The 18,956-nt window shown below is 30.2% G+C and overlaps 1 protein-coding gene across 3 annotated transcripts in view; it reads right to left on the reverse strand.

Annotated features, from left to right (window-relative positions):
• Window positions 1-18,956, reverse strand: part of LOC117181634 (leucine-rich repeat-containing protein 15-like) — a 431,057-nt gene that overhangs the window by 129,061 nt on the left and 283,040 nt on the right. The window contains exon 3 of one of the 3 annotated variants that reach the window (XM_033374521.1): window positions 11,328-11,365. The exons of 1 other annotated variant lie outside the window; for it this stretch is intronic. The gene's annotated coding sequence lies outside the window, so the exon portion shown is untranslated. Of the gene's footprint in view, window positions 1-5,062; window positions 5,173-11,327; window positions 11,366-18,956 lie in introns of those variants that run through there. One more of the 3 variants, XM_033374522.1, reaches the window with a different exon arrangement.

Genomic DNA, 18,956 nt, shown 5'->3' on the forward strand with positions numbered 1-18,956 from the left:
ATCAGCCTTGGAGGAGATTATGTTGAGAATTAAAAAAAAAAAATTCTTAAAAACGTTGTTTTTCTTGGTCAGGCCGGAAACTTATCAATCCACCCTCGTATAATAAATTTCCTTTCTTTCAGAATTAATAACCTTGTACTGAGTAGTTAAATATTTATAGAATCCATTTTAAAATGTTATTTCAAGTAATGCAAAGCAAAAAAGAATTTAATTCTCTCCTTGCGAAAACTGTAATGTTGTAATGTTGGTCTCAGCGAGACGAAGCCCTTGCTTATGAATGAATCTTTGAGAAAATATAAAATTATAATAAAGATATTGCTGTATTTCTCCAGTTATTAAAGTATTTTGATTTGTTCAGAGCGGAAAAATATACTAATTTTACAATTTATTCCAGATCAAATTATGTTGGATTCTGTAAGAAAGGTTTTATTTCTCCAAACCGCCTAAAAATAATGCGAAAATTACACTTTATTCAATGTTAATTGTTATGTATAATTATAAGGCGGGCTTCTTTTGAAAGCAAATTATATTCGAATCTACACTTTTAATATTTAATAAATAAAATGGAAGTGATTATTGATCAATTTATCTCTTGGTAGATTTCGATAAAAAAAAGTTTTTTTCTACCAGACCCCTCGAAAAATAATGCAAAATTTTTTATTTTGTTTATTAAATGTTGATTCATATATTTTTTTATATGACGGGCTTCTCTCGGAATCAAACTATATTCAAAACTACACTTTCAATATCAATAAAATAAGAAGTGATTATTGATCAATTTATCTTTTGGTAGATTTCGGTAAAAAAGTTTTTTCTCTACCAAACCACTCGAAAAATAATGCAAAATTTATACTTTTGATTATTAAATGTTGATTCATATATTTTTTTATATGACGGGCTTCTCTCGGAATCAAACTATATTCAAAACTATACTTTTAATATCAATAAAATAATAAGTGATTATTGATCAATTTATCTCTTGGTAGATTTTGATAAAAAAGTTTTTTTTCTACCAAAACACTTGAAAAATAATGCAAAATTTGCACTTTTGTTTATTATGTGTTAATTGATACACTTTTTTATTTAGCGGGCTTCTCTCGAAATCACATTATATTCAAAACTACTCTTTTAATATTTAATAAATAAAATGGAAGTGATTATTGATCAATTTATCGCTGGTAGATTTCGGTAAAAAAAGTTTTTTATTTACCAAAACACTCGAAAAATAATGCAAAATTTTGTTTATTAAATTTTGATTGATATACTTTTTTATATGACGGGCTTCTCTCGAAATCAAATCATTTTCGAAACTACACCTTTAATACAAATAAAATGGAAGTGATTTTGATGAATTTATCTCTTGGTAGATTTCGGTAAAAAAAGCTGTTCTTTTTTCTACCAAAACACATGAAAAATAATGCAAAATTTGAACTTCTGTTTATGAAATGTTGATTTTTATCATTTTTATGTGGCGGGATTCTCACGAAATCAAATTATATTCGAAACTACACTTTTAATGTCATAAACTGGAAGTAATTATTGATCAATTTATCTCTTGGTAAATTTCGGTAAAAAAGTTTTTTTCTACCAAAACAATCGAAAAATAATGCAAAATTTTGTTTATTAAATGTTGATTGATATACTTTTTTATATGGCGGGCTTCTCTCGAAATCAAATCATGTTCGAAACTACACCTTTCATACAAATAAAATGGAAGTGATTTTGGTGAATTTATCTCTTGGTAGATTTCGGTAAAAAAAGCGGTTCTTTTTGGTACCAAAACACTCGAAAAATAATGCCAAATGTGCACTTTTATTTATTAAATGTTAATTAATATGCTTTTTTATATGGCGGGCTTCTCTTGAAATCAAATTATGTTCGAAAATATACGTTAAATATAAATAAAGTGGAAGTGATTATTGATCAATTTATCTTTTGGTAGATTTCGGTAAAAAAATTTTTTTCCCCAAGCACTCAAAAAATAATACAAACTTTACACTTTTGTTTATTAAATGTTGATTCAGATACTTTTTTATATGGTGGACTTCTCTCGAAATCAAATTATATTCGAAACTACACTTTTATTATTTAATCAATAAAATGGAAGTGATTATTGATCTATTTATCGCTTGGTAGATTTCGGTAAGAAAAAGTTGTTTTTTTTTCTAACAAAACACTCGAAAAATAATGAAAAATTTGCACTTTTGTTTATTGAATGTTGATTGATACACTTTTTATATGGCGCGCTTCTCTCGAAATCAAATTATGTTCGAAACTACTCTTTTAATAGAGGAGAGTACCCAAATATGAGATACCGACTCTATTTGCTGCGATTGCTGGAATTCAATGGACTGGATTTAAAAGTAATATATGTCAATTCCAAGGTAATTTAGTTTACCATAAGGTTTTTAATTGAAAAATGTTGTCAAATTTATTTTTTGGCTGAAAATACAACAAATTTAAAAAAAGTGCTTTTTCCAAACTGTTCAAACTATTCTCATAATATGAGATACCCCAGGAAATTGCTGGTAAGATGTCAAATAAAGTAGGATTATTTTTAATGAAAAACTCCATTCTCTGTTTCCGAAGTATAAATTTCCTGTTATTTAGATATATTTAGTTTTTGCAGCAGTCACAAAACCCTTTTGTGCTCAGTTTCCCCCTCGCAGCCAGAGTGTGTTATTAGAACCACGGGCATCTCATATTATGAGAATCACACCGCCCAAATATGCACTTACTACGCCTGAACTGTATTAAGAAAAACTTGAACAGTATCGATATTTTCCTACTTAGTTATTCAACTCCTATCCCTCCAGGAAGACTTTACTACTTAATACTTATTTAATGCATAATAAATAGGGTTTAAAGACTTCCCTTCCAACAACTTTACCACCACCGTGTTCACATAATGTTTGCTCATAATCTTCAGAAGCACAATGAAAAATTGAATTTACCACGAAATTACTTTTTCTTCAAGGGATGCAAGTTAGTGATAGAACCTACAGACTGTGCCTCTTAGTTTAGCTAAAACCCCGCTATCTCATATTACGAGAATATCCCATATTTGGGTACTACCCTCTATGAATAAAATGGAAGTGATTATTCATAAATTTATCCCTTGCTAGATTTGGGTAAAAAAGGTTTTTTTTCTGCCAAAAAACTCGAAAAATAATGAAAAAATTTCACTTTTGACAATTAACAAAATTTAAAAAAATTCCAGGAATTAGAAAATTGACGATAATTTAAAATGCTCCAATTTGAAAACTCCTAAATAATAAAACTTCCTACAGCTTATGCTATTACTGAATTTGAAAAAGAAGGACAATAGAAAATTTACATATTATAATTTCTGACATAACAAAATATCCGATACTGTAATGCTGAGACATATAAATTACCCAATTATAAACTTTCTAAATTTAAACAATTTTGGAATTGTTAAATAATAAAATAAAGAATAACAAAATATATTTTTTTCTATAAACATATTTTTTACTTTAATTTTATAATATCCGAAAATTTCATTTAAAATTATCTATTTTCAAGAATTTTCCAATTCGGTCAAATAATAGGCTTAGAGACGTCCTTAGAGACGACCATTTTTATTCGATTTATATAAACTTCGATTTACATAAACAATTGGAATAAACCCGGAATCAACCAAAATAAGTTAAATAACATGTGATTCATTAAACTTTTTAAATCAATTTAAAAGTTGGTGGTTCTACAATTGAAAAAAAATTTCAACAAATCTACGTTGTAATTTCACCGTTATTGAAGCACTATTCGACATATATTTTTATATTAATAAAAAGACTTAAAATTTATTTAATAGTTATTTTTCATCAGTGAACCTTGTCCTACTAATATATTTGTTAATTTTCTAAATAAATTATATAAATGAATGCACTGTTTGGTCATTTTTTCACATAAATACATTCTGCTTTCATCACAGCGACCTTAAAAAGTTTTGATGTTGAGGTTTTATTCAGTGATGGCCTTCCACAAACTACGTTACAAATTTTAGCCCCCCCCCCCCCCTCGCGAAAGTAACGTAGCCGTTGACGAAACACGGTATTTAAGTTTGTAAATTCTTTAAAATAAAACTAATGTAGTCAACATATTTAATTCAATACGGAATACTCTCAATTCCTAAGATATCAAGTCGCAATATATTGCATCTTCAGCAAATTAGTTGAATTTAAACCAAAAAATATTTGCCACCCATAGAGATGAATTTTCAACATAGAAAAATTATAATTTTTAACCAAGCAGTTGTATTAACAACGAAAAAGATGAAAATTCCAGCAAAAGAGATGATTTAAAAATAATAGATTTAACCAAATAGTAAGATTTTCATGTCAAAAGATGACTTTTTTCGAAGACAGTTAAATTTTCAACAAAAAAAGGCCATTTTCAACCAAGAAAGGTGCCTATCCTACCATGGAAGATGAATTTACAACAATAAAGCTTGTAACCTAAAAAGTTTCAATAAACAATGGAATAATTAAATTTTCGTATAAAAACTGTGAGAACAAAAAACAACTTGGACAAAAAAAAAGTTATTTTTCAAAAAAATTGTAACACTTTCAAAAAATAAATTTTTGACTAAAAGGATTAATTTTCTTTACAAAAATAGGAATTTCTTACTTATCCAATGCACATTTTGAAAATTTAACCGATGGTGGAATAGTTAAATTTTTAATTGAAAAAATAATTTTTAACAATAAAAATGAATTTTCATACAAAAAGATTAATTTTCGAACAAGAAGATTGATGTTTTACAAAAAAAAAAAGAAGTTGAAACAAAATAGATGAATTCTTAACAAAATTGTTTAATTTAAAAGCCAAAAAGCAAATTATGTACGAAAAAATTGGAATTTTCAACCAAAAATATAATTATTCAACAAGGAAGTTTAATTTCCAATCAAATAGTTGAACTTTCATTAAAAAAGTTGAATTTTGTACGAAACAGTAGAATGTTTAACATAAAAGTTTATTTGAAAGCAGATAGGCAAACTTGCAACTCTAATTATGAACCATAAAATCCAGCTATACGTACCGAGGTTTCGTTACTGCGAGACACCCCTGTGACTGATTACAGAAGTAATGTTGGTAAAACCCCTACCCCTTTCCAACATCTCGTCGGTGGAGGCACCCCTGTGACTGGTTACAGAAGTAAAGTTGGTAAAACCCATGCTCATTTCCAACGTCTCGTTGTACGATATTATAATCCGCTAATATCACAGAATAAAATGAAATTAAATTTTGTTGCTGTCGTCTGCTACAGCGACTTTAGCAGCAATGAGGAAAAGGCAGAGTATGAGTGAGTTCGAGCTATAAATCGGGACACCAGATTTAAAACAATCACAGAAAAACGTAAAAAATTTCTGCTGGTAAGACCTGCAACGGTTAATTATTAAACACATTTCGGAGAAAGTTTCATTGAGGTTAGGATATCATTTAGCAAAAGCGCAAAATGTAACTGACAGGCGGGAATCCCCATTTCTCTCAAATTTAATGAAGTTAAACGACACTGGATAGCGCTGGCGTCCTAATTGTCACTACACCTCGAATAAAAATCGATCCATTATAAGATGAAAGATTATCCAGTCAAGGTTAAAAATCAGAAATTATCTTCGATTCATGTAAAGTTTATCTGGGTTATAGATTGTACAATTATGCGGTATATAATGTAAAAACTTGCAATTTACGATATCGCGATTTTGCGCTATTATAATGCGAAAATTACGATATATAGTGCAGGAATTACGGTATATATGGTAATTCATGCGATATAATTTTCTCAGTGTGATTAGCTGCAGAAATAATGTTGGTAAACCCCTATCCCTTTCCAAACTCTCGTGGGTGCGGCAAGGCATTCCCGGTGCACACGAATTCCGCTCACGGTTAAGATTTTACCTGTAAGCTTTCGGGCCCTCTTTATTTTTTTCCTGAATTCCGCTTGCGGTACGATTTAGGTGGGCACACAAGATCTCCGCCTATTTAGAATTTTAGATTTTAGTGGTCCTCTTCTTCTACTTTGATATACTGACCTACAGTCTATATATGAATTTTCCTAGATTTAGCTTTGCACATCTACTTTTATGTAGAGAATTTTTTTCCAATTATCAATTCATTTTGAATAACCAACAATTTTTTATGTAACAACAAAAAACCTTTTCATAAATAATTACAAATCTTGACCATTTTTCCAGGCACAGAATATTTTCTTAGCAAAATCAACTAAAAATGCATTTTAAATTACCCTTTTTTTATACTTTACTAATAGATAAGGATAGTTAATTATTTCAGCAATTTTTATTCACTGACTCTTTATACCTGGAAGCCTTACGGTCGATAAAAAAGATCAAAATCCAGTGGAAATGGGTTTGTAGATAAAATTTTATCCACATAAATTCGATTCTGCGGGGAAAAAATGGCATAAGATTCATGTATTGCCCAGGTGAAATTTTTTTTTTTAATGCACTAACAATTAAATCCATTTTTACAGGAATTCATAGATGAATACAGTAAATTACAATCAAAATTACAGAAAAGTACACCTTTTTACTATTATTAGGACGAATTTTGTACTTTTTTTGTATTTTACTGTATATTGTATGTTATTGTAGTTTCTATTTTCTATAAGAATTCACAAAAAAAGGTACGGCTGCAAGAATTTACACGAATTTATAGAAATCGTTGGTCGAAAAAGAAAAACTTTTTGATTTCAAATAAAAATTGAACAATTAAGAATGATTTTATAACGGTTACTAAAATTAATAGATTCTAGAAAACACAAATTTTGTCATCTGAAGTAGTAAAAACTGAACTGCAAATTAAAACACTCAAAGTAAAATAATTTTTTATTTTAAAGATTTAAAATTAAAGCTTTAGATTTTTTATTGAAACGCTCGAAGATTTACGCGTATAAAATATAAAGTTCGAACACTTTGTGGTGGAATCTGTCGTGTTTTCGGTCAAAAATGCAACTGGTTGAAAGATAATCTTTTTGGTTGTAAATTGAACTGTTTTGTTCAAAAACTATGTTTTTCAAAAATAATTTATGATTTGAAATGATTTCCTAAAGTTTCGAAACATAATAGAAAATATTTCAAAGCAAAATTTTTCTTTTTTACAACGTTACAACATATTTAAAACAATTTTATTAAGTGGAAAGGATACATAGAATTAAGCCAAATTGATATTTTTTAACATTTTGAATCTAAAATTAAGATATATTTTTTAGTTAATTCTCTATTTATTAATTATTGAAGATCTATTACAGATAACCACGATAAATATTAATTGTTTTAATACTAAATGAATTTTACATTGACTGTGACATAAACAGATGTAATTATATCTTAACTGTAGTAATAAGAGATTAAAAAATTATTTGTAACCATTATTTAATAATGAAGTATTGTTTAATGCTAATTCCGAAGAAATTAAAAATCATGTCAAAGCATTTTTTATCAATTAAAAGACCAAAAGAGTTGACCAAAGATATGTTTGTAAAAACTAATGACTTTCACGTTAACCATATTATGAACTATGAACCCATATAGTGTCTGAATAATTAACGGAAGAGGGACACCATCGTATACCGAAATGTCTTAAACAATTGTAATCTGAATTATTAGAATTTTGCTCGGGACCATAAATTATTATAAATTAGATTTGAAAGCGATCCGATCTTTAAAGAACGACAGCACTGTATGGCTTATTGCCTTTATTTATTGAATTTAGAAGAAAACTTTAAAAAGGAAACACCAAAAAATATGTTTCCAAAAATCAGTGTGATCGGCTCATTACAGTTATAGAACAAAGTAAAAAAAAGGAAAGATGGAGAGAAAGTAGAGACAATCGTTATCACCACTCGCTACATATGCTATACTGTATATAGACATGCCTTATATAAATAAATATGCACTTTATGATTTTAATTTATAAATAAAATATTTAATGAACTATATAATGACATGGTAAAATGATGATACTTATTATTAATTACAAAGATATTACATAAATAAAGTTTTTTTCCATGCATTTGGTTCATTGTTTTCCCCTCAGCTTTCACCAAAGTGAAGTTAGCTGATGGTTGAAGTGAGAATACCTAATGTGTTGTTACAGAATTACTTTAAAATCTAACAAATTTGAGAAATGTGATTTGAAATGTATTCTAATGGGAGGGGCATTTTTAAACCTCTTGAGCGGAGTTCATGCTCACCAAAACTACCTACTTTTGACCAAAGAGATTAATTTTTAATTAGAATGATTACATATGTTATTTGAATAGATTAATTTTAAATAAAAAAGATGACATTTAAAAAAAAAAGTTTAACTTTAGTCTGGTACGGTTTAATTTTAAACAAAAAGTGAATTTTAAAACAAGAAGATTAATTTTTAAACAAAAAGATTAATTTTCTACCAAAAAAAACAGGTTTTCAAAGCAATACATGAATTTTCTACTGAAGAGGACAATTTTGCAACCAAATAGTTGAATTTCGAACTAAGGAGGATCAATTTTCAATCGCAAATGGAATAGTAAATCAGTTTAAAATATTAATTTTCAACAGAACTGATGAATTTTCAACTAAACTTCTGACTCTCCAACTCGAATAGATTAACTTTATGCCAAAAAGATGAATTTTCAATTAAGAACCCCTAGGCTCATGCAGACGCGCGAGCCGCGCGTGCAGCGCCCGATTGATAATGTGCCCGCGCTGCTGGCAGATTTTTTAAATCTGATTCCTTGACAGTCTGTACTCGAAAAAGATTTTTCTGCGCAAATTCCTGTTTTCAAGATTCGGTAAGGATCTTTCGAACAAAATGTTGGGACTGATCAGGAAATGGTGCAGAAGTAGTAAAATATATATAAAAAAAATAAAATTGATATTTGCTCAAACTTCAGGTGTGCAAAATAGGCGTTGATCAATTCCGCCATAAGAACCTGTATACCTACGTCAGCGGGAGTTCTTTGTATCTAATAAGGACTAAAATCCGGAATATAATTTCGTATTGTTTAATTCAGCACTTGGAAATTTACAACAACAAATATTCGACATTTTCCAATTATAACGATTCCAACGATATATGCTTTGACTGCCAAAGTAAAAAATTACATAATGAATGTTCCGGTTTATGTGGAATTGATGTAAAATTTTTCAGTATATTTGACTAAAAATCTACTGCAGTAACTTCAATGGATTGGTGCAATATTTTTCTTAACTTTGGAAATTCCGGAAGCTAAAATTTTGCCAGATTAGAAAACTCATTACCTAACAGCATAAATTTGGTTTCTTTTTTTAACATTCGCATTTCTCAAAATTGTACTAAATTAATTTTGCACTTTCAGCCCAAGAGTATGAATAGTCTCACTCGTAGCTAAATGTCGAAACTCATGAACAAGCATAATTATTTTTTGTATTTCTTTACCAATTTTTCGACGAGAGTTACTTTGAAATGTTAGCTCAACACATGCAAAGTAGAATATAAAGGATTTTTATGAAGTCAAACTCACAAGTGTCGTTTTCAACGGTATCTTCAGAAAATTTTAACAGGGTCCAACACAGAAATTTGCATTTCGGCAAAACTATTGCCGAAGCTTGGTTATTATTATCGCGCCATTGTCGGATTGATAACTATGGCCTTGACTTGGCAGCCAAGACTTGGCTGCCATTGTCGGCCGAACACTGCGTACGAATACTGCTATATTCTGAGGTCTAAGGATATGACAAAAAAGATATTAAAAAATATATTAATTAATGCGAGTACTTCGAACATAAATATTAATGGTCCTGTTTAGACTGAATACATATATTACATATATTACACAGCGCTAAACCGAAAAGTTGAAACTCTGTGAAAAAGCCATTCTCATAAGTTGCAGTTCAGAAAAGGTAAAGAATCAAATTTTAAGCTACCTTTTTTAAATTATTGATTATTATGCGACGTTATGTAAATGTGAAATACACGAACTGTTAACAGGGATATGGATACAATAATTTTTAAATAAATAATTTAAATCGATTACAATTTTTCTTCATGTAATATTTCGTTATTTTCCGTTATAGCCTACTTTACAACATCTTGCAATTGCAGGAAATGTAATTTTTCATAAACATTAAAAGTTTTTATTGATAGAACTTAACAAATTTCATCGTGAACTTTGACAATTTTTCAATAAAATTTTGTTTTATCTTTCGTGTAAGATTGGTTTATTAGGTGCTAAAAATAAGACTTGGCGAAATAAAGTGCCGATTCTGGGCCATGCATCGGTGGAGGATCGGCAAATATAAACAGCTAATATAGGCTGCCAGCACTGGCTCAACATTGGGCCGAATTAAATAAAAAATGGTTTGCCGTGGTAAAAGTGACACTTGGCCCAGTAATGTGCTGTCACTGGACCAGACTTTGGCTGATCCTTATGAAACATGGTTCCCCGTACTAAAAGTCAGACTTGGCGCGATAAAGTGTTGAAACTGGGCCAAGCATCGGCGAAGGATCGTCAAATATAAAAAGCGAATATAGGCTGCCAGAACTAGCTCAACATTGGGCCGATTTAAGTAAAACATGGTTTGCCGTGGTAAAAGTGACATTTGACCCAGTAATGTACCGTCACTGGGCCAGACTTTGGCTGATCATCGTGAAACGTGGGTCCCTGTACTAAAAGTGAGACTTGGTGCAATAAAGTGCCGATAATGGGCCAAACGTCGACGGAGGATCGATAAATATAAAAAGCCAATATAGGCTATCAGCACTAGCTCAACACTGAACCGATTAAAATGCCGATATTGGCCCAATAACTGAGCCGACCTTTGGCTGCCATAATTGGACCAACTCTGGGCCTTGTATTCAGCTCCGGCAATTCGCACTTGGTACTGCCTTCGGAAAAATGTTAAAATAATTAAATGATTCTTCCTTTTAAAAATAATATGTTTGATATATTACCGAATCTGGATGCTTTACTACTGGCACTTCTGGTTTCTTTTAATTGGCTTAAACATTAACCAATGGATGCTAATTAAAAAAAAATTGATTTTAATTAAAAGGTTACATTTTTTACCAATAAAGCTTGTTCAATCAACAAAGAAAAAAATTGAGACTAAATTTTGAATAGAAAGATCGTTCCAAAAATTTACCATTTTTTCAAATTATATACTTTTAAACAATTCTAAGCTAAAAATATTAATTTATACATCCAAATTTGTTATAAAATCTTTTTAATTATCCTCTTAATCTAATCTAATTTACTTATTATTACTTAAATTTACTTATTATTTACTTACTCTAATATAATCTAATGCAAATGTTGTTACCTTGGAACTCGATGTTTTCCCACAAATTTTTGAAAATCCTACAAAATGAAAGAAATTGCCTAAAAATCTTCCAGACTGCATTTTTCCTTAATTTTAAATATTTTTGTGAAAATTCATGTATTTTGTTAAAAAATAAACTTTTTCGTTAAGAAGTGAAGTATGTATTTGGATACAAATTGATTAATTTTAGCATTTTTTAAAAATACATTTTTATGTTCGAAGGCTGATCATTCTGCTTTTGATGTTTTAGAATAGTATTTTTAATTAACTTTTACAAAAAAATTGAAAAAAAAACCTAGAGACATGTTAGTCAGGAATCTGCCTGATATATATTCATATTTCTATTTATAAAACCAGCATTTTTTGAAGAGATTAAAATTCCCCAATAGCCTACTTAAACGTAATAAAATTTTTTCACATGATGAAAATGTTTGTTTTACTTGAAATTTTTATACTTGAAATTTCTTTCTCACTAACACTTTTATTTATAATGAAAACACAATGTTTAATCACAATGTTCTTTTTTTTAATGAATAAAATTCCTAGAGATATTGCTGAGAGGTATCCAGGACTGTATTTAGTTTTTCACCAGAACTATTACTTTATTTTTTCACAAGTTTCAGATGTATATGCATAGCTAACTTCTGGGCCGAAATTGTTCACTTATGGGTTTTTTTTGGAAGTGTATAAAACAAACTTATGTGGGTCATATTTAAAAAATAAGTTTTTATTCTTATTCTATTGCTAATCGTGAAATCACATGTTGAGTTTTAACTCGATGTACCTTATGACGATTCTAGATAAAATTTACAAAAAAGTTTTTTTCTATAGGAAAAATCTGTTACAATTCATGGAGCTTGCGCTACCTCTAACTAAAATATTTCTTAACGCATTTCAGGGGAGGGGGCGAAAAAATGAGCAGAAATATTGAATTATGAAATTAATAAAAAAAAATTTTTAATTTTAAATTATATTATTTTAAACAATTAGAAAACTTAAGTTTTAGATTAAAAATTGTTCTAAATAATATTTAAATATACTCTTAAGAATGAATGGCAGAATTGTTACCTAATAACTTGCCAATCTATTGCCAATTTTGTTATTTTCTTGGGACTTGAAGTTTTCCTGCATTTTTTTTGTATGTTTTCAAGTATTTTTCTTCACATTCAGTATTTCACCTATGTCTGAGGTTATAAAATTAGCTTTTATGAATACCACAATTATTTAATTATTTATATTACAATTTTACGAATTTTTTGATTTTTCTTTTATGGGATGCCAATTCATAATTTTTTACGCGGATTGAATACGTAGATAAAATCTTTGTCAATCCTTCATATTTCCCTGCAGCTGAGCAGATAAGCCGAGTGACAGTAACTGAAACCCAACGCGAGGGTGCAATAAAAATAGTTGGAGATTTTCTGTCATTGTCGCTGCTGAGTTTCTCGCTCTCTTAGGCCAAAAATTTTACCCACGGAATACTACCAATTTTCGGGTATGAGTTTGTAATTATATTATCCAGGGGGCACTAGACTGTATTTTCGATTTTCTTATAGATGTCGCTGCAGTCATTGATGTGCTCAGCCAAACCTACTGTTTCGCCTTAAGACGATCTCAAGGTGCCGGGGAGGAGGTGTTTAATTACTCATTCGAAGTTGTAAAAAAATGATTAAAATAAGTCATAGGGTAACGGCTTAATCTTTCTGTGTTGAATGTCAAGACAATTAGACAATGTTCCGTGCAATTTTGTAGAAAAATAGGCCGGTGTTGAAGGGGGGGGGGGGGGCAGAACGATCTAGAGGTGTAAAAGAATATGTCATTTTAAAGTTATTTTCTAAAACCCAAATTTTTTATACAGCATTCTACTCATTATTCGAAACATATATTCGAAGTTGTGACATTGGTCATTGTGCGTCGGTTGATGGCCCTGATACTGCGAGCAGAGTGGCGTAAACTATGTCTCTAGTTACGCTACTGATCGTCTTCGGAGTACAAGTGACCACTCTGCTCGCAGAGTCAGGGCCGTAAACCAACGTACAAAGACCAATGTCAAAACCGGGCAGTTTGCGATGTTCTGCTAGGATGTTATCACCGAGATTTTGTTCTGCCTCTTTGAATATATGTTTTGAATAATGAGTAGAATGTTATATAAAAAATTTGGGTATTAGAAAATAACTATAAAATAACATATTCTTTTACACCTCTGAACCGTTCTGCCCTCCTTCTGCACCGGCCTATTGTTCTGCCAATTGCACGGAACAGCGTCTAATTGTCTCCACATTCAATGCAGAAATATTCAGCCGTTACCCTATGACAAAAACGGCCTCGGCTCTCCGACTACCTGCTTTCACCCTCAGCGACCTTTTTTTATGGTTCAGCGCTGCACTCGGTCTTGAAGCAGGACGGCTCTCAACCGGCAGTTTCTGCATTATGTTATAGAGGACATTTAAATGGAATATAGTGTATGGACTCTGTTGCGCCCTACCATGGAGGTCGAGTCGAAGGCGCGCACACTCAAAGTATGGAAAAACTGAAATTTGTATATTACAATTTTTTACGCTTTAATAACTGATTAGGTAAACTTGATATTGATAGATAGAATACAAATAATTTGCCTATTATTACATTTATTCGTTATAGGCAAATTTTATGAACAAATGAGAAAGTAGTCTTAGTATGGGCAAAAAAATGTAGGAATGACATTTAATTACAAAAACTAATTGAACAGTTGATAATAACCATTGTTATGAACAATTCTTGTGGCCAAATATTAAAACTTAATGTTTTATCACAATTTTGAACTTGTTAGCCTAATTTGTTCATAGAAATTTAAATTGTTGTATTTTATTAAACATTATTCAATATTGATTACTTTAAGAAATAACTGTAGTGGCTCTGGTGATTAAAGAAAATTAGCATTTGAAAAAATCTTAAAAATTATATATTTTGCCACAAGAATTGTTTATAAAAATGGTTATTGTAAACTTTTAAATTTTGTTCAACATTGATCTTTTTTGGTGAAAAATTATTTATATTTTGGTTTAAAATTCATTTATCTGGTTCAAAATTCCTTTTTTTAAAATTTAAATGAATTTTTTTAACCAAAAATTGAACAAAATGAAATTTTGCTCATACTCAGGTCAAATGCTAAATGATGTCTCAATGAGAAATTTCTTCCCCCACTTATGCTCACTACTGGCTTGTGCTGCGGAAAATTCCAGTTTCGACCAAAAATTTATTTAAATCTTTGGTTTACAGATTGGTTTCACTTTTTAAAAAGTAATTTTCAACCAAATAAATGAATTTTTAACAACAAAAATAATTTTTTTACTAAAAAAGACAAATTCTAAAAAAACCACAAACTATAATAAAAAGTATGCAAATGGCTAAAAACTTCTGTAAATCAGGAAAAAGAAACCCGCGAGTTTCGTTGATAATTAGAAGCTATACATATTTAATTGCGTATTAATATATTTAGTATAAAAAGCGTAAAAATTTCTTTGAGTAACGTACGTTACTTTTTTCTTTAAGTTGCCCAAACATGTTGACATGGCAATGCGCCTTCGACTCGACCTCGATGGTAGGGCGCTACAGAGTTCATACACTATTCTATTTAAATGTACTTCCTGTAACAAAATGCAGAAGGGGCCAGTTGAGAGCCACAGCGCTTTGAGGAGACCAGGCCAGCGCTGAACAATAGTAAAGGTCGCCGACGGAGTAAACAGGCCGCGGTACCTTGAGATCGTCTTGAGCCGTTGTTTTTTGTAATTGAAAGTGGAGAGTATTTGTTCTCGCTTGAAACTGGTGCATCTGTGTATGAATATGTATGAATGTCAGGGTGGTTTTTATTTCCAGAAGAAATAAATCCGTATTTTTCCCCCGCAATTTAAATATTCACTTGCCACCGGGCACTTCCAAATCCTATTTCATTAACTTGGGGAAAATTGTTATTTTCTAAAAATGGAACACATGTTACAGGGTTTCATCAAAACGTACCAAGTTTTGTAGAGATAGAAGAAAAGTGTATACCAGAGGAATCCATACTAACAACTTTTAAGCTTAACGCACCTCCCCCCCTGCAACGCCCCAAATATCACCCAAAAAGTATAAAACTGCATTTTTACATGTTATTGTTAATTTCTAGCAATTTCTCTCGTCGTTGTCATTTAATTACTTACTAATAGACAATTGTAATATTTCCCCTGTCTTTTTTAACAATGTGTGATGGTTTAAATAAATTTAAATTGTTTAAACAATTATTTATTCCCAAAAAATATATAATATAATCGTATTTTCTGATTGAAACGTAATAGTTTGCAATTTTTTGGAGTATTACGTTTTTTTTAAAAACATTATATAATTATTTAAACAATTAATTTTTTATGTACAAAATTTCTAAAAATTGAGCCAGAGTTGTCCAATTTTTTCTCAAATTGTTTTCCTAAACTACTTTTCGTTAAATAAATACATAATTTTCATAAATTTCTTTTAATTTATAACCAACCTCTATTCTTTAAAAGAATTTTGAGTTGCCCAAGCATTTTTTCAGACAACTTAAAGAAAATTTAAATATAATAGAAGACCTTCAATTTATTTATTGACTGAATAGTGTATAAAAAATGTATGAAAAATTTTTTAATTGTTTGAAGAAATATAATTGGTTTCAACAATAATTTTTCAAAATATTTTTCAAGTCGTAATTTCTTAAGTGATTATAATTTTTTCTCTTAATGTCCTTTAAATTTAGTATGGATGGTTCACATATTTTTAGCGCACTATTAAATGAATTAATAGAGTCATAATAAAATTCAAATTACAAAAGTGTATTTATTATTACATCCCTCATATTGTTTCAATCTTTACTATTATTATATTATAAAAAGTGCATACACCAATGCAAATCATGATTTAAGTTTCAGCATTTTCTCTGAACAACATTTATGAGGACAAAGTGCTTAACTTTAGGTCATTTATAATAATTACAATAATAAAAGCATTCCTTTAGCGAACTTTGCACAATTAGTACAATTTATCTATAATCATTTAAATAAAAAAACGCATAAAACAAGCCAATTTTGAAAGTGACGAAAAAATTTAATGTTAAGAAAATATAAAACGTTTGAAACCGAAGAGCAAGAAATAATCATTGAACAAAAAATTCAGCACTTCATCATGGCGAATTCACGTAATCTTTTTGCGCAATTTAGAATCTCGACATCTTTCCTTCAAGAAAACGCATCAGAATGGATGAAGTGCGAACATTACGTGCGAGGTCTAACAATTGGTAAACATTGAACAGTAGTAAATGATACTGCTGAAAGAGATATTACATTAATATTTAACAATAAATGATTGATACGATTTTAAGCATGTATTTTGGAGAAATATTTGTTTAAACAATTAACAAAAAGTTCATACCTTTTTTATACACTGTACAGTCAGAGAAGTAATTGTATGTGTTCTATTTTATTTTTTCCTAACTTAGAAAAAAAAACCTACTAGAGGAAATGAAAATTGTTTAAAGAAATACAGATTTGTTAAAAATTAGAACAAATGTATCAAAATTATATAATTAATCAAGAATAAGTAGTTTAAGATACCAATATGGGAAGAATTGGACATCTCTAGCTCAATTTTTAGAAATTTTGTAAATAGTCAATAATTCATTGTTTATATAATGATATAATGTTTAAAACCAAATTTAATTTTTATTTGTATGAAAAAGACGACAGAAATTGCTAAAAATTAACAATAGTACGTAAAAAATTTTATTTTTTATTTTTGGGTTATATATGTGGTGATGTGGGGGGTGGGGCTAAGGATGGGTTAAACATTTTTAGTGAACAATATTTTGCTTTTATCTTCTCCTAAAAATATTAGTTATGTTTTGTTTTTGTTTTATTTATTACATTAATGACTTTTTGCCTCGACGCGAAACATTTGTTCAACTTTAAACTGTGAACGTTAAAAATTCAACGTCCTGAAAATTTTGAAAATTTTAAATTACAAATTTTGTTTCCTTTACGTATCACAGTTCAAATTTTTTTGTTGCTAATACATTTATTTTGGTAAGTCGCCAATTGATTATGAATGCACGTACGAATACAATCATTTCATAGCGAAAATTGTAATTTTAGGTTGCCACTCTTGCCCCTCGCCAATGGTAAACCACCGTTACTCCCGGGGCAAAATTCTAATACTCGGCAAGTCCTCCCTGCATGATCTTTCACGAAAAATAGAGTTCTGCGCAAGGTTAAAGAGAGCTTTTCAGTCCTCGTTTTTCCTCGAAAATGCTCAAAAATTGCGAATTCAGAAATAAGTAGGCTTTCGCGAGCATTAAAGACACTTTAGCGAGCACTTGTGAAATATTGAATATTTGTTTGAAATCTCGCTACGTGCTCGCTCAGTACTCTAAATTCATCAGGCAAACTCGGTTTGACAGAGCATGGAGGGAGTTTAAGGATATCGCAACAGCCTCTTTAATGCTCGCGGAAGCCTACTCATTTCCGAATTTGCAATTTTCGCGCGTTTTCGAGGAAAAACGAGGACTGAAAAGCTCTCTCCAAGCTCGCGCAGAACTCTATTTTTAGTGACAGAGTATGCACGGAGGATTGGCGAGTATTAGGATTTTACCCCGGGCTATACACAGCACGCCAGTTTCAAGTGAGAAAAAATACTCTCCATGTTCAATAATAAAAAACAACAAGAACTTTTTCGGGAAAATCCGAGCTGAAAGATTCATAATAATAACCTTTAGATTATGTGGTTGAAATATTTCGCCCAACAATTCATGCGTTTAGACGTAGTTTCGATTTGGCCAAATTGATAGCCGTTTGAGAGACACTTGAAGATGCCGTGTTCCTACAATGCTCGCGCGACTTTCAAGCTAGAAAATATACTCAATTATCCTTTACAAAAAACTACAATAAAAGGAAATTTTTGGGGAAAACCGAGCTGAACCAACCGGTATAATTGCCTTTAGATTATGTGACTAAAATATGGCGTTCAACAACTCAACCGTTTAGATTAAGTTTGCCCCTAGCGAATTTGACAGCCTTTTAAAGCGCTTCAAGAATGGTAATTAAATGGTTCAGACTCAACGGTTTGCGCTAGGTTGGACATCCTCTACATCTACGTAGGATTGCCTTTAGACTCGGAGATACAGTAAACTGTGGAGCAACAGAAGGTTGGTCAGTCAGATACATAATAAAGGTTATAGTTAAACAGAGGTTCATACATATGTCATATGTCTAAAAATGTGAAGCAAGCGTTGTCGAATCATCAGTAAGCGTTTAATTACAGTAGCTCAAAACAGATGATGTAATATAATAATAAGTTAGATAAAAATTGTTTTATGTACTATTAGTGCACTTCATTCATTTTTAAATGTACCAGTATAGAAAATCGGCAATTCTCCTAGTCGCTTAACAAAAAAGTGCAAGAAATTGTCTGTAAAAAAAGCTTGAATAAAATGAAATAATGAAAGTTTGGCGTTGAGAGTAATAGCACCAATTCGAGGTACTCCCCTAATTGTTGGCACCCTTCTCTGATTTCATAAATAAAACATTTTTTTAGGATGTTTTGCTTGAATCAATTTACTTCTAGTATCATTTTTACATATAATGCATA

This window comes from Belonocnema kinseyi, chromosome 10 (assembly GCF_010883055.1).
Source record: "Belonocnema kinseyi isolate 2016_QV_RU_SX_M_011 chromosome 10, B_treatae_v1, whole genome shotgun sequence".
Classification (NCBI taxonomy): Eukaryota; Metazoa; Arthropoda; class Insecta; order Hymenoptera; family Cynipidae; genus Belonocnema; species Belonocnema kinseyi.